The 16,924-nt window shown below is 53.6% G+C and overlaps 1 protein-coding gene across 4 annotated transcripts in view; it reads right to left on the bottom strand.

Annotated features, from left to right (window-relative positions):
• NOL4L (nucleolar protein 4 like) overlaps positions 1-16,924 on the bottom strand; it is a 134,667-nt gene that overhangs the window by 36,988 nt on the left and 80,755 nt on the right. The window contains exon 1 of one of the 4 annotated variants that reach the window (XM_082432152.1): positions 5,126-5,278. The exons of the other annotated variants lie outside the window; for them this stretch is intronic. The gene's annotated coding sequence lies outside the window, so the exon portion shown is untranslated. Of the gene's footprint in view, positions 1-5,125; positions 5,279-16,924 lie in introns of those variants that run through there. 4 annotated transcript variants of the gene reach the window in all.

The following is a 16,924-nucleotide window of genomic DNA, read 5'->3' as shown; positions in this document are numbered from 1 at the left end:
ATGGAGACCATGTGAAACCTGGACCCTGGCTGCTGCCGGGCAGCAACCCCCTCCTGCAGCTGCCAGGCGCCCCCTTGCAGAGCCTCAGGTTTCTCTGGCTCAGATCACTTAACTATCCACCAAAATGGCCCCCCTCCACTTCTCCCTGCCCTGACAGGTCAAACTGGGCAGAGGTGGGCTAAATTTTACACTGAGTTGCAATCACCCGATAACGAAGAGCACCCAGTGCCCACACGTGAGGGGCTCTGCGGCAGGGGTTTTATGAGATTTCCTCGCAACAGCCCCATAGAGAAAGCAGGCACCCGTGTCAGGCCTATCTCCAGATCTGGTGCCTGCCCCTTGGAGACCTGCCTCAGCTGCCCAAGGGCACCGTAGCTAGTGGCAGAGCTGGGATCTGAACCCAGGCAGTCTGTGCCCAGAGCCCACCTCACTGTCCACCACACCGAGGGGCCCCCTCACCACACTTCCTCCCTTCAACTGAAAGAATCAGATTCCTTAACAACAAAGTGTCTCAGGGCAGAGACCCAAAGGAAACTCCATGGGAGATGAAGCTATATTTACATCCATACCCACACCCAGCTCACTCTCGTCAATGAGTCGACGCGCACTTATGGAGCATCTACTATGTGCTGGTGTTATGTTAGGGGCACTGAGACTGTGGCAGGGCTCCTTTCCTCCAGGGCCCTGTTACTTAGGGAAGGACAGAGAAAAATTCTGACACACTTGTAAGTGCAGAGAGAGAAGGGGGCTGGGGAACCCCCTCTCCAGTTATCTACTGACCATCAAGCTCTCCCCAGCGAGTGTTCCTACAACCCCCAGGGTTCTGCCACATGAATCCCTGTTTTGTGGGTGATGGTTCTAGCTAAGCTTCTGACACCACTGATACAGCAATTTTTTAAGTGAGAAATCAAACTTATTAAACCTAACTTAAAAAACCCGCCAAACTCTAAGTTCCAATCAAAATTAGCTCCCACACCCTCACTTCCAGGGCTGACCTGGGAGAGAAGGCTTCCCAAGCCCTCTTTGCCACCCATCTGCTACAGCAGAGCCCCCAGCTGCAGAGGGCAGACTGTAACCTCACCGGCTCACACTGAGCCCAGGCTCCAGGAGCAGCCCAATTACACAGGCAATTACCAGTACACAGTTCAGAGCCCATCGACGATGAGCAGAGGGGGACACAGCCGGGCCTGAGGGACCTGCGGGAGATGCCAGCGCAGGCTATGAGGGGCTGGGTCCAGAGGTCACAAGTCAGGCACTTCTTGTTTTTCCCTCTGGAATCTCAAGGGAACTCAGCCTACTAATTTCTCTTTCTTTAAACAAACTTCAATGAAACTTTCATTAGAAAATTAGAGTGTGTACAATCCATTACTTCCAGGTCCCCTCTCCCTAGACCCCACGTGACTGGCCAGCCAGTACCCCTGGCTCCTTTTACCTCTACCTTCGGACACCCTGAAGCCTGCAGCCTTGCCCACCTGTTGACAAAAGTCCATCATTTATTAGGCACCAAAGGACCTGAGCCACTTGCGGGTCACAGGGCGATCAGGTCAAATGCCCTTCTGAAAAGGGAACACAAGAGTTGGGGTGGGGAGAGGGGGTAGGCAGACAGCACCCAGACAGCCCCTGGGACACACCCCAATCTGGCAGCCCTGACTCTGGGCAGAAGGAGAGGAGCCGACCAAACCCTCCCTGCTCTTATCTGTAGTCCAAAATTCACGGGCAGGTTCAGTTTCTCTCCACCCAGGTTCTGAGGCCCTTCCTCCTCTGCAAGCAATAGCACCAAGCGCTGCCCAGCCTAGGAGGAGGAGAAAATGGGAGACCAGAGGGGAAATGGTGGAAACGCGCCTGTATCCATGGCGTGTAACCAGGGGCAGGTGCTATCAGTAACCTGATTATTTTACAACTGGGGTCACTTTCTCGGGAACTGGGTTCCTGGTGCCTCTGAAGTTGAGCCATTTGCATCCTCCAGGACAGGGATCCTGGGCTTTGCCTCCACAACATTTTCCAGGCCTTTCCTCAGAGCTGTAACTCTATCTCTACCCCTTGCTTTGAGAGAGCAAAGGAGGAGGATTTGTTGTGAATTTAGTGCAGTTGTGAGCCAGTAAGCCCTGACCAGGAGCCTTGGGTGTGTGTTTCAGAGGAGGGGTGGAAGGCAGGCATGGGCCAGGCAGGAAACAGAGCCCCTCTCTGTCCAGCCCTTGGGGTCTGTTTGATGAGAGGCTGAAGCTCCTGCCAGAAAGACCACCAGGCTCAAGGCAGTTGCCCTGGCACCGGCTCTAACCCAAGCAGGCGGGCACCAAGATGGAGAAAGTGAGCACCTCCTTCTGGAACACCTGCAGGCCCCTTCCAGGTCCTGGAAATTCTTCAGTGCGAGGCAATCCCCCCCCTTGTCTCCATGTCAGCGAGCATTACACACACAGCCTTCTGAGCATGCCAAGGAGGTACTGAACCGCATTTGACCCCAACTTAACCACTTCAGTTCATCAGATGGCTTATTAATGGAAGAAGAAAACCCTCCAGGATCCAAGGCAACAAGGGTTCAAATCCCTGTTGGGAAGGAACAGCACAAATGAAATCTTAGGGTGGTCTGAGCCACAGCTCCTGGGAGCTGCAGGGTCCCAAGGCTGCTGCTCACGCTTCATCCCAAGCCCACCTGGCCACCAGGGAGGAGGTCAGCCTCCCGGGGACACTCCCGCACAACTCCACTCCTTTCTGCCAGCACACCTCCTCTGCTTCCTAGTCATACAAGCATACAGGCTCATCTGGGAAATGGGAAGTGGGGAGGGCTGATACAGCTAATCACCTAGCACATTCTAGGTACCCTCTCTTTCTCTCTCTCTCTCACACACACACACACACACACACACACACATGCACACAGAGTCTGTCAGAAACATGTTCGCATCTACACAGGGACGCTCTGTTGTCTTTGCTGTCATGGGTGCCTGGATGCTGGGGTGAGCATTTTCAACACCTTCCTACTAGTGTATTGAGTGTAAAATGGGCTTTTGTTTCCCAAGCAAAGGCAACTGGCTGTTTTCCCAGCACTCCTCACCACGAGGGCCTCACTGATACCCCAGGCCCTGCCTTGAACAGGGGTCTCTTTAAAAGGGAGGCTGGAGAGATGAGCTTCAGCAGACAGGGTTCTTCCAGCCAAAAAGAGGGCTGGAGAGAAATCACTCTGCACTAATCCCCTGCAGAAGTTTCCTTCCAAGAAAAGGGCCCAGACAAGACAAAAAAGTTCTTGAGCAACTCAGGGGCAGTTCAGCTCCACATGGCCCCAGGGTGACTGAGACCACAAAAGTTTCCCCAAATCAGCCTTTCCAGCTGGGAGGAAGGCCCTGGGTGCTCTGCTCCCGCTGTTCCTCAGGAAGGTGCTGAATGGGGTCTTGGCACCCAGCCATGGTGCAAGGGTGTGGGAGGAGGTGCCGTCTCAAACCCTGACTCTCCAGAACAAGCCCACCTTGACATGGGATTAAATTAAGCTTGATATTATTCATTCACGGACACATTGAGGCCCTAATGGTTTTCCAATATAGGGGTAATTTACTACCTGGGGGCTAAACTACCACTGGGGCCTGGGCCCTAAATGGGTCTTTCTCCCAGAATGACCTGAAATCCAGAAGCAGGGGGCAAGGCAAGAAAGGGCCCCTGGTCAGGACTCTCTCCTGAGGAGCCGTGAGAGCCCCACAGCCCTCTCCCCATGTCCCCCACCTCGAAGGACAGGGGCCCAGGCTGGGGTTTCCAGCTGATTCTGGGATAAGTAGGGCTTTATCTCAAGGGAGGATCTATTTCAAGCCACAATCCTTCTCAGAAAGAGGAGGAAATCACAGAGTCCAAACACCATTTCAGGTGAAATCAGGAGGTTATTAATCTCCCCTCAGAGCAGACAGAAAGAAAAATCAATGTTTTAGAGGGGGGGACAAAAAGGTTCCATTTGAATTAATGGGTTTGTGGCTTCTCCATTGATCAGTGCCTCTTCACACTTTCTTTTTGTGCTTTTGTGTTCTTGGGGAGGAGGGAGGAAGAAGGGAATGGGGAGGAGGGGGGTGGGCCTCCCGATAAGGAAAAGGACGCTCTAACCTTAACCTTTCTCCAGGAATAATGCTAATTAGCGAGGCTTAGTGAGAACTTCCCCCAGGAAGCGCGGCCCGCTAGGGATGACCGGACTCGGGCACACGCAGCTCCAGGTGCGATTGGGGGGTGGGGAGGGGGGTCACTTCTGAACCTGAGCGGCTGGAATAAGAACGCGAATGGCACTCCCCCACCCCGCCGCCGGAAAAAGTGTCCAGCCTTGGAGAAGCGGAGAGCGGCGGACAGAGGTGTAAATCCAACTTAACCCGGGCGCGCGCCCTCACTCTGGCCAGCTGCCCCCGCCCCATGTGCCCCCTTCAGTAAGGAATGCCCCTCCAACAGGGGCCGCCGACGCCTCCAGCTTCTGCTCCGACCGAACACTTGCCAGGGGCATCAGGTCCGCTCCGGGGAGGGGCGGGGGCCTGCCGAAGTGGGCTCAACTCTGCAAACCTCGTCTCAACTCCCCGCGCCGAGGCAGGGAGCCCCTCCCTGCCACTCTACGCTTCCCGTCCTCAACATCTCCAAACAGTCCACTTCCCTTCTCGCTGCGGCCGTGGTGGCGGCAACCCGAGCCTGACCCCCACCCCGCCGCCTGAGAACGCCTTCCTCACCGGGACGCGGTGCCGAGCCCGCTGCAAACCGTGTGGCCGCCGCACAATACCGCGGCGCGGCGCACACAATCACCGCCCCCCAGGACCGGCGGCGCGCACGGCCCGGGAGTGGGGTGCGCCCGGCGGCCCCCGGCACTCGGGGCCGGGCACACCTCGAGCACCCCGCGGCCTCCAGAGTGCAGGCTTCACGGCCCCCACCCCATTCGATCACACTCACCCGCCCCCCGCCCCAGCCCACTCCGCCTAGGGCGCAGCCGCTTCCGCGCGCCCCCCTCCTCAGCCCCGGCGCAGGAAGCTCCCCCGCGTCCCCCTCCCCGGAACCCCCCCAGCCTCCCGCCCCCCTAACCGCAGCTCAACGGCCGGCAACAGCGGCGAGAGAAGGGGGGCGGCGGCCGGGGGCCCGGAAACGGCCCGATCGCGGGGATCCGGGCCGGACTCCGTACCTGGGCGGGAGGCGAGGCGGAGACGGACGGTCGGGCTCGGCGAGTGAGCGGTGCGGGCGGCGGTGACAGCCCTACAGCTCCAGCTGCTGCTGCTGCTGCCGCCGCGGCCGCCCGGGGAGAGGGACTGGCACCGCCGCGGCGCGTCACTGCCCGGCCCGGGGGCGGGGGTGGCCAGGGGGAGGGCCCAGGCGAGCGGCGGCGGCGGCGGCGGCAGCGGCGGCGGCGCCGCGGCCGGGAGGGAGGAAGGGGGAGGGGGGCACCGGGCACGGGGAGGCGGGGGAGGGGGGCGGGACCCGGCACGGGGCGGGGGCCGGGGGGAGGGGAGCGCTGGGAGGGCGCACGCTGGGGGAGTAGGAGGAGCAGCAGGAGGAGGAGGTGGAGGGGCGGGCGAGAGGGAGGAGTGGGCACTGGGGGAGGGGGGAGAGAGGAAAAGGAGGCACCCAGAGAGAGGAGAAAGGAGGGAGAGGCGGGTGGGGAGAGGAGGAGGAAGGAGCGGGTGCTGGGCCAGGTACGGGGGGAGGGATGAGGGCGCGCTGGACGCGCCGCCGTGCGCTCGGTGGGGAGAGCTCTCTTAAGGGGGAAGCGCTTGGAGGAAGATTCTTGCCGGGGTCTGAGCTCGGGAAAGAAGGCGGTGGGGTCTGTGCCCGCCCCTAGCTCGCGGAGGACTCAGTCTCCGAGTCCGGGGTGGGGGTGGGGGGGCGCCCGGTCGGCTCTCCGCGCTCAGACCAGAAGAGGAGACACTTGGCCCAAAGAAAGTGACTCGGGCACCATTAGGAACTCCCGGCACCCTGGGGCCTTCGGACAGCCCTCGACCCCTGCGCGTCTTCTGGTTCCCCGGGGACGCGGGTCCTCGCTGGGCGGGGCTGCTGGGCCAGAGGGCTGGGCCCCCCGGCGGTCAGAGCGATACCCAGGTCTGGGAAAGACAGGCACGTGGTCGGCTCTGTGCCGCCCCCCCACTTTGGGCCCCCCCCTTTTCTCGATCAAGTTCAAGCTCGGGCTCCTCGGCTTGCTGCCCATTCGCTGCCCCCTCCCCTCCCCCTCCTCTATTCCGCACTATCTCGCCTCTTCACTCTTCCTTTGTCTCTTTCCCACCACTTAGTTTACACCCTCCCCTGCTCCCCTTCTTCCCACTGGCGGGCGCCGAAGAGTCCGGCTGCGCTCACCTGTCAGACCCAAACATTTCAACCATCTCCAGCGCCCGCCGCCGGCCTGCTCCCGGCTCTCTCCCTGCCCCACCTCCCGCCGGACATTGTGCTCCTCTAGACCACACAGTTCGGGCTCCTTAAGACGCGCAAGATACAGTTGTGAAGTAATAGGATAACATCAAGAAATGCTGCTCCATCCCAGACCCGGGCGCGCACTGTCCACAGACACAGAATCGCAGTAGGGGAAAGACCCACGCGGATCAGAGACGCAGTGCTCCGCGCAGACAGACCTCATCCACCTGGGGTGCAGGAGAAGACCGCACCGGGCGTCGCGGGGGTGGGGGACCCTGGACCTCTGAGCAGCCTCAGACTCAACCTGAAACGTAACACGCTCGTACCCCGACAGCAGAATTAGACCCCGACAGAGAAGATGGGTAAGGGCGGATTCTCCCCTCCCCAAATCCACACCCTCCAACAGATCAGCCTTCAGAAAAATCTTGTGCTTTAACGGGGATGGAGAGCTGCCCTCGTGGAATTCTGTGAGGAAATGGCCAAAAAACAAAACAAAACAAACCAATAACGATCCCACCACCTGGTTCCTCTGGTCGCATCCAAAGAGGAGGGGCAATTTCTACTGACTTTACGCTACAATTCATTCACAGTGAAACCAGCGAAGAAGAGAAAACGAGACAGCCACCGCGATTGTTTGCAATTTTGAAACAGACTGCCTTTAACCCTCCAACTTTTTTTCTGTAAAAAGCCTTTTTCTTTCTTCCACTGAAAGCTTTGCATTGTGAACAATCCGAGGTAAAAAAGGCTCCCTCTACAGATACGAGTTGGAAGTACAACACCGCAGGTTCAGGGCTCAGTATTCACCCATTAGAAAAATAAACAGATGACAACACATCAGATTAACAGCACACCGACTTCCTTCTGCACACGCTAAAGATTTTACTGATTTTACTGTCAATATAAAACTCACACTTTGTTTTTAAAAGAGGCTCTAAGCATGTTACTCATTAGCACCTTTTATCCCTAAAATCAAATGTGTTTTCAAACCAATTCACTCTTCCCACTTTTCTCTATGAGATCTTTACTTCTCATCCTTTGTGGTGGGGGACAGTTTGGAAACTTCATTGTCTGAACGTCCACACACCAATAATGATTTTTAGAATTAATTAGTGGCCACGAATCTTCAGTTCATACAGGGAAATGTGGGTGTTTCCAACATGGGAACTGTCCTTCCTCACTCTGAAAATGAGATAATTCAGGCCCAGGATTTCCCATCTCTTCCCACCACATTTCTAGACACCTTTGACTTCTCCTGGCCTGAGTATTTCACAGCGGTGGTGGACATCTGGGCTTGAAATATAAAGCCAGATCCAGCTGACGTTCAAAGGTGGAATTGAACCCAGATAACCCACCTCTTCTCTGACTAATAAGAGAAAGAGCTAGTACGCCCAGGAGGGCAGAGCAGTGATTTTTCTCTAGGCATGAAATGTGAACTCATTTACCATCCCTGAGATAAAACAGCCCCAGCCCCACTCGATACACAGGAAGCGGTTGGGAGCCCTGGAGAAGCCTGGCTATTTAGTAGCACGGCGAATTAGGTGAGTTTTCATGTGTGCTGAAGCCTGCAGAAATCTCCCGGCTCCTTAATTCCTGCAGGAGCTGCCACTCCTTGAGTAACCTTGTGTAGGTTGCTCTCTGTCTTTGCGCATCTCCTTAAAGTGGCCACAGCATGGGTCCCAACAAGGAATGGCATAACCTAGTTTCTTGACCACTAATTCTCCCAGTGATGTGTCTCTTCTTCCAGCCCCAGTCTGGTGGGAGACCATGACAGAGAAGGGCTGCTCTAGTCTGCTTAAGGGGGCGGTACTGCCTTCATGTCCCCTCCAGGCTCTGCAAACAGTGGGTGCCTTTGTAAATGGCAAAATTGGCAGGGCATTTGCTCTGTGGAGCTTCTTAAGCAGCAAACCCCTCCAGGCGGATTCCCATATGAAATGAGCACGCTCCGTGAGCAGGGACCTGGCCATGGGAACCAGAGGTTGTGATTAGGAATAACAGGATCTTAGTGTGACCAAACGGATGCTATTCAAGCATCTCAAAGCATTAAAAAAAAAAATTATCCCAACAAATTACTTATTAATGATAAAAGGCACATGTACCTGCACAGTGTAGAGACTGGTATACACCCCCCAATCAAGTGATCAAATTCAGCAGACCCCGAAGTGGAACCACCTGACACGATGTGCTTACTTCCTGAAGGGATGCAATGAGAGAACATAGCATTACCTATGTTATGTTCTCCCCATGTCAAGTCCTCCCCTCCAAAATGCTTAACCTGAATCTGATCATGAAGAAACAACCAGACAAGAAATACTGAAAGAGACTCCATAACACAAGTATCCTGGACACTTCAAAAGATTCACTGTCATCAGTTTGACTGTTCTTAATCACGAGACTAATGAGAAAAAACAATGAAATGCAAAGTTTGAATCTTGGTTGGATCCCACAGACAAGGAGTGAGGTGGTGACGGGGTGAAGGATACGCAGAGGATGGGGGCGGTGAGGGGTGGAGGGGAGACAGGGGTTGAGGGTGGAGATAAGGTGGGCTCTGGGCTGAGTGGTCAGGGAAGGCCCCTCTCAGGAGTAAGCCCACGTGTGCTCTGACCCCAGGATGCTGGAAGCTGACAGCTGGGTGAAGACTTGGGGGCACAGTCTTGCAGGCAGAGGAAACAGCTGGTGCAAAGGCCCTGAGGTGAGAAGGGACTTGGCATGTTTGAGGACTTGAAAGCTACCAGTGTATTTAGAGCGTGGGGGAGGGTGGGAGGAGGTAAGGGTGAGAGGGCATGCAGGGCCAAGCACTCAGAGCCTTGGACACCACCATGAGGTGTGTGGATTTTATTCTAAGAGCAAGGAAATCATGCCATCTAAATTATGTTTTTAGATCAGAGGAGATGAGATTATAAGGAAGCAGGAGTGGCATCCGGGAGACCATTGAGGAGGTGGAATAGAAAGAGTCTAGTCAAATGGGACTGGTTCCAATTCTGGCTCTGACACCAAACAAGTGTCCTTGGGCACCAGTTTCCTCATCTACAAAGCAGATAATAAGATAGTATGTTTAATGTATTTGACACCAAAACTTCCCCTTTGACATTAGAAACTGTGGTATCTGGCCTCCCAGCTCTCCCAATGATCCTCCCCCCTCCTGGTATCACACCCTTGGTCCCCTGGCACAATGGATAGGGCTGTGGAAATGAGGGTCTATGACTTCTGAGGTTAGGTCATAAAATACAGCTTGCTCTTTTCCCCAGAGGGAGTACTCGGTAAATGGTAGCTTTTATCGTCATCATCAGGAGTCTACATTTTCACAGTGCTTGTCAGAACCCTCTCCACAAACGCTGTACCAGTTTCCTCAGCAGCCAGCAGCATCTGGCAGTTCTCCTTTCACTACACACTTGTCAGCGCTTAGTATTAGCAACCTCTTTTATCTTTGTCAATCTGAGAAGTGAAAAATGGTGTCTCTCTCTGCCCTCTTCATTTGGGAACGTGAGCCTATATTTATGTGTATCATGTGTTTATTGGTCACTTGTAATTCTTTTCTTTTTTTTAAACAATCTATTCATATTCTTTGCCCTTTACTTGAGTTGGTGGTTTGTTTTTTTTTTCTGTAAGAACTGTTTAGAAACGAAGGAAATTAATCTTTTGTCATATATTTTGCAAACATGTTTTCCTTTTGTTGTCTTTTTATGATGGGATTTTTCTGCCATATGAAAATTTTACTTTTTTTTTTTTTAATATTGTCTCATTAGTTTTTTTTTCCTTTAGGGCTTTAGGATTTCACATCAAAACAAAGGTTTTTCTTTTTCCACTCTAAAATTATAAATGTAATTCACCCATATTTTCTTCTAGAACATTTATAGCTTCATTAGAGTTAAATCTTTATTCTATCTGTAATTTCTCTCCGTATAAGAAGTGAGGTGAAGATCTAGCTTATTTTGTTTTTTAATGGCTATCCTAGTTGTCCCAATACCATCTTTTTTTTTTTTTTTTTTTCGGCCACGTTGGGTCTTCGTTGCTACTCACAGGGGCTGCTGTTCATTATGGTGTGCGGGCTTCTCATTGCGGTGGCTTCTCTTGTTGTGGAGCATGGGCTCTAGGTGTGCGGGCTTCAGTAGTTGTGGCACGCAGGCTCAGCAGTTGTGGCTTGCGGGCTCTAGGGCGCAGGCTCAGTAGTTGTGGCGCATGGGCTTAGTTGCTCCGCGGCACGTGGGATCTTCCCGGACCAAGGCTCGAACCCGTGTCCCCTGCATTGGCAGGTGGATTCTTAACCACTGCGCCACCAGGGAAGCCCCCAATACCATCTTTTAAATGACTCATCTTTATCCACTGATTGGAAGTGCCATCTTTATAGTATACTAATTTCCCCTTATTTTTGGAATTGCCTATTCTATTGATCTGTCAATTCCTGTCCCGATAGCATAGCTCTGGAATATATTTTAATATGTGGTAGGGCCAGCACTCACCTCTACCTGCCATGAACTGTCCCTGCCCCCAGCATAATAAAGACAAACCCTTGCCACAGCAGGGAAGGCTCTAGGTGCAGCACAATTATGGCAAACGGCGAGGGGGGCGGGGCACGTTTCTGACTGAGGGGCTGTTGGGGGGTGGTTCCTGGAAGAGGTGACATCTACTCTGAACCAAAGAAGGCGGGAGGAATGTGACAGGTGGCAAGTGGAGAGGACATCTCAGTAGTAAGAGGAGCGGGGATAGAAGCTCCAGGGCTTCACACATGCCTGGATTCAAAATAGCTGATCTGCAGGTTGGGTAGTAACTCAGCTTATCCATTTATTCTTCACATTCGCTGATTTTTGCCCAGCGGGCTGCAACCTCATAGTTGGTTTGACACCTTTGTTGAAATCTAGGAGAAAATGTCCCATGCCGTTTCCTCACTCCTTCTCTATTCAGATAAATTTCCCATGGTGTGTATCACTAAGAGTCTGACTTGTTGAAATACACTTTCCTAACAACCATGACAAAAGGTAAAAATTACAATTTCATCAATTGCCTTTTCAGAAATGTGTTGCTTTAAAATGTCATCAATTAATCTCTCCTACTCCAAAACCTTCAATGGCTCCCAGTCGCTGGCAGAATCAAGTTAGAGCTCTCTGGCCTGGTGTTTAAGGGCTTCCACAGCCCTGCTGGCCTTACAGCCTTCTGTTCCAAACTGTGAACTCTGCTTCAGACTCACATCTTCTGTCCCTCAATTGCCCATGTGTGCCTTTGATCATGCATGCTTCCAGACACACGTTTTTTCCACAAATATGTATAGACCCCCTACCACATGCCAGGCACCATGATTAGTATGGGTGACACAACAATGAACAACACAGATACAGGTCTTCCCACTTGTAGCCTGCAGGCCAGCAGGAGAGAGAGAGATTAATCAAATGACCACGAAGTTTTTAGTCACAGTATATATATTTGGTTTGTACTTGACAGCTGTGGGACCTGCTAGGAAGGAAGTGCCTAGTTATGTGAGAAGGACATAGTGGATCCTGGAGGGCTCCACTGAGGAGGTGACATTTAATTTGGGCATTGAAGAATGCATGGGCGTTCACTAGGTAGAAAGATACTCTGGGCCATTAACAAAGATATCCTCCACCCCTGCCAGATCTAGGCCCCTCTGAACTCAGAGCGTCAATCTCACAGACCACCCAGCTGGCTCTGGTGGCAGATCTCCGTCAGTCTTATATCACTTAATGCACTTGTGGTACTTCCCATTTCCTGGGCTATACCTCATCTCCCCAACTGGACCATGAACTCTCAGGGGCTGGGACAGGCTCTTAGGTGGCAGAGTCCCCGGCAGCATCCTGCACACAGTAGGGACCTACCACTGCATCACTCAGGACCCCATCCTGCCCACTGCCCAGCACAGCTCTGATGTCTGCAACAGAGCTCTGAATTAAGCACACCCCCCTTAATGTAGACCACATTTTGCAGCTCCCCAGAGAGGGCACCTACCTCCTCTCTCCCTTCTTTCCTAGCACCTTTGGAGAGGCTCAGCCAAAAAGCCAAGGCCAGCTGCAACCTGGCACTACCGCTCCTGGGTGTGCACACAACAAAAACGAGTACAGATGGTCCCCAAAGAACACGCCAGGATGGTCATAGCAGCACTATTCACAGCAGCCCTGGCCTGGAAACTACCAAGTGTCCATCAGCGGAGAATGGATGATGGTGGTACATCTACACTGTGGAATACTGCTCAGCAATGGAAAGGAACAAACTAGTGGTGCAGGCCCCAACACAAGGACTCTCACGAACTCATGCTTGTGGGCAAAAGAGCACACACATGCCGTAGTAGAACAGGCAGAAGCAATCTGTGGTATCAGAGGTCAGGAGAGTGGTCACCCTTGCCAAAGGTTAGTGACCAGAGTGGGGCTCAAAGGGTCTTTGTGGTGCTGACAAAGTTCTGTTTCTTGATGTGAGAATTGGTCACAAGAGGTGGATTCAGTTTGTAAAAATTTACTGAGCTGTCCACTTAATGATACGTGTTCTTTTCTGTATGCGTGTTATACTTCCATAAAAGTATGAAAAAGGGAAAAAAAGCTGAGGCCAGTTACCATAGCTGAGCAGCTTAGAGCTTGGTGTAATCCATTATGGCGACCCACACAATACCAGGCACCTGTGCTGGGTGGTAGGATATGTTACCTTATTTGACCAGCCAAATAACAAGGATGATATTAACTGCCATTTTGCACACGAAGATAGTGGCTGTGGGAGGGAGATTAAATGACACATCGAGTCCCCCAATAGCTCACAGACCAGGGGACATGCTCACAGTCACAGAGCTAAAAGCTAGTGGCCGTGCTGGGGTTTGAAGCAGGGTGCGCTGGTCTCCAGGGTGCATGGTGGGCCCTGCCCAGGTGGGACTGCTGAGCCGGACCACGGGGCACTGTGCTTCACCGACCTCCAGCAGAGCAGAGAGAGGAACCCTCTAGAGCGAGTCTGGGGCTGGGTGGGCAGAGGTTTCCCCCGGGGTTGGGAGCTGGGAATGGGCTGAGGCTGCTCCGAGGTGGTCAGATCCTGCCTGGACTCCCAGCTTCTCCGTGCAGCCCCTGAGGGCGGCTGGGCCTGGGAGTCTCCTGGGAGGCACCTCTGGCTGCTCCTCAGCAGGTGATTGGAGGAGAGGCGGGGCCCCTCTGCGAGCTGAGCGAGACGCTGGGAAACTGGGGCAGGTGGTCCCTCCGTGACGGAGGCTGCAGGTGGGGGTTGTGTGGGGGGACGGGTAGCAGCCAAGGCTTTGGGGCCAGAGAGGCTGCACAGAGGCCTTGCTGGTGGCTGGCGTCCTGTGTTTGGCGGTCAGCATCTAGGGTGGGGGTAGAGCAGGGGACATGTTTTGCTTACATTCAGGCCCTTCCTCGGTGTGATCTCAGGCAGGAGACTTAACTTCTCCAAGCCTCAGTTTTTTCATCTCTGAAATGGGGGCACAATAACAGGAGCTTGCTTCTGAAGGCTGCCATGCGCTTAAATGCAGGGATGCCTGCAGGGCGCTGGACTGATGCCTGACGTAGAACACCTGCCCAAACCCTAGTTATTGTTAATGATGATGATGTGAAAGATAAGTAATTAATGATACAGACATCAGTCAACAGACATTTATTGAGCCCCTACTGTGTGCCAAGGCCTGACCCAGGTGAGGGACTGTGGTGGTGAGATAAGCAGACCCAGGCCTATGCCCATGAAGCTGCTGGTGCAGGGGGCCTTGGCCTGGCCCTACCCTCACCATCACTTTCTTTCTCCTTTCCCTTCTCCCCCCCACCTCCCCACCCATCCCTTGGGAAATAGCAGCATTAATGTGGGAGGGAACAAGGCTCTACCTCTCACTCACTTTGGGTGAGTTACCTGAGCTCTCTGACACCGAGCCTCAGTTGCCCCATGTTGCCTGTAAGGGACCCAGCACACAGAAGGCCTCAGAAGATGGTTCCTGCTCCCCTCCCTGCCACCCCCTCCTCTCTTCCCTCCCTCCCTGCTTCCGCTCTGTTTCCTTCCCTTACTATTTCTTTTTTTTCTTTTGATGTGGACCATTTTTTAAAGTCTTTATTGAACTTGTTACAATATTGCTTCTGTTTACATTTTGGTTTTTTTGGTTGTGAGGCATATGGGATCTGAGCTCCCTGACCAGGGGTCGGACCTGAAGCCCCTGCATTGGAAGGCGAACTTTTAACCACTGGACCACCAGGGAAGTCCCTCCCTTACTATTCTTCCCCCTGCCCAAGCCTTTGGCAACTTAACACCCAAAGGCATTGTCAAGTTCAGCTGATGGTGCCCAGGCCATGGCAGTTACTGTGGACTAACTTACCTGATAGCTAGACTCAACATTTCTCTCTCCCTTGTCTGAACTACAGAAGGTGGGAAGTGAAATTTTTTCTTTCCCAGCCCCCGCCCCCCACCTGCACCCCCGCAGCTGGAAGTGGCCATGTGGCCCCGGCCAATGAGATGTTAACAAAAGTCTATTGGCAACTCTCTGGGAAAGTTTTGCTTTGCTGGACTAAGCTTATGCCACCCCTTCCCGTCTTCCTCTCACTCTGAATGTGGACAAGATGGCTGGAGCAATAGCAGCCAACTTGTAAGTGTGAGGAAAAGGTCAATAACATCATAGAGACACCAACCCAACATGGCTGACATCAACACCAACAGCTGTGCCACCACTCTTCCTATTTCAGGTGTAAAAAATCTTCATGTTTTGTTATAGAGCCAGCTGGGTTTTTGGACCTGTAGTCAAAAGCATCCCTGTCTGATTCACAGGGCTCCTGTTCATGGATGGACTGGACAGTAAGGACCCCACACCCATGTGGCTTTTTCCCTAGAGTGTCAACTCCTTAAAGAGACTGAGGAGGGGGGCTGTGTCAGGGCACCTGCTGTGGCTACTGTGGTGCAGGGTGGGGGGGACTCTGCAGAGGGAAAGGTGCCAGGCTCTGCACAGGTGTGCCCGGGCACTTCCCGAGCCACAGCAGTGTTCCAGGTAAAGAGGATCTTCTGTTTCTATCCTATTTTTTCTTGAGGCACTTGGAGCTGTTCCAAACATCCAAGCCTCCCAGCAACCATGGGGCTGGCAAGGCATAGGCTCTGTCACTCAAATCTACTGAGGAGGAAGCTGCAGGAGAGAGAGGAGCGGCCAGCCTGGGGCCGGGCTGCCTGTGGTCATGCTGGGCTGAGCCCCTCTCCCGCCTGTCTGCAGCACCCCAGCCCAAAGCTCAGGGCTATCCAGGCCCTGTTATTTACTGCTGAAGGCTGGAGGTGGGCTGGCTGGGGGCAGGAAGGGCAGGTGGGCAGAGCTCTGGGCCCCTTTCCCAGCGACACGCCTGCCTCCTGCTGACCCTTGACATACTAACTTCCTCCCCAGAAGAGTTTCCTTGAAGAAAGGGGTTCCTCTGTCCAAAAGAAAATTTTGAAAACCGCTGAAGTCTGGCCCAAACCTGCTGTTCCAGTAACAGGAAAGCTGCAGCATGGAGAAGTGAAAGTTAGGCAGCTGGTGCGGGGTAGGGCCACACCTAGGGTCTGAGTCGATGGGCTCTCCTGGCCGCTCATCTCCACTTGCTGTCACCTCCAGTTAAGCCCCTGCCCTCCTCTGGAAGAGGAAGGTGCGCCTTGAGGTTCCACATGCACACGACAGGTGGGCCAGAGAGCGCTGTCCTCTGCAGGCTGCCCGGGCTTCTCCCAAGCACATCTGCCCCCCACTCCCCTGTCCTAGCCCCCTTGCTGTTCCCAACCTAGGGCCTTTGCACCCACTGTCTGCTCCACCTGGAAAGCCTTTCCTCTATAGGGTGGGCCACCTCCTATCAATTGGGTCTCGGCTTGGATGCCATCTTTTCAGAGAGGCCTTCTCACCCAGAGGCGCAGTCTCTCAATGGTCTCTATTTTAATTCTCTGCCCTGAACATCTCACTTTTGCATATCTTTTTTTCTTCCTTGTCTTGTTTATCATCTCTGTGGCCTGTGAACTCCCGGAGAGTGGGCTCCCTGTCTGTCTCAGAACAGTGTCTGGGACGTTGAAGGAACTTAAATGATTGTTGAATGAATGAAGGAGGAGATTTTTTAAAAACTATACACACAGGGGGTCGCAGGGAGGGCAAGGGTCTGGAGGGCTGTGAGCAGAAGCGTGGGCCTTTGCCTCCTCTGAGTGGAGGTTGGGGAGCTCCCAGCCCGCCGTGGGTCGATGCCTGGTCACCCTATGAGTAAAACAAGGCAGCCAGCACAAACAGTGTGACACTGCTGTGCCACCCTCAAAAAGAAAAAAAAGAAAAGAAAAAGAAAAAGGCCCGTTAATGAGGTAAACACAATCACAACCAGGAAAAACCTTGGCCGTGCTTCTTCAAGTCCACCCAGAGCCATTATCTCTAATTGATCTCCAGACATCAGCTGCTGAAGCGTCTGAACCCTCCTGCATTTTCCAGGTCTGGTTACAAAGCCCTGGCCCACCCAGCCACCAAGTGGGGTCAGGTCTCCTGGAGCAGCTCTTTGCTGGGGGCCGGGACCTGTCTGGGCCCCACCTGAGAAGAAGGAGCCATCAGGCTGGCAAGGTCGGGGGGTCAAGAAGCTGTGGAAAAGCCACAACCCATAAATGCTCGGCCCCCCACGGGAGCCAAGCA

This window comes from Balaenoptera physalus (genome assembly GCF_965194825.1).
Source record: "Balaenoptera physalus genome assembly, chromosome: 16".
NCBI classification, from domain to species: Eukaryota; Metazoa; Chordata; class Mammalia; order Artiodactyla; family Balaenopteridae; genus Balaenoptera; species Balaenoptera physalus.
This window is presented reverse-complemented; position numbering and strand designations above follow the sequence as displayed.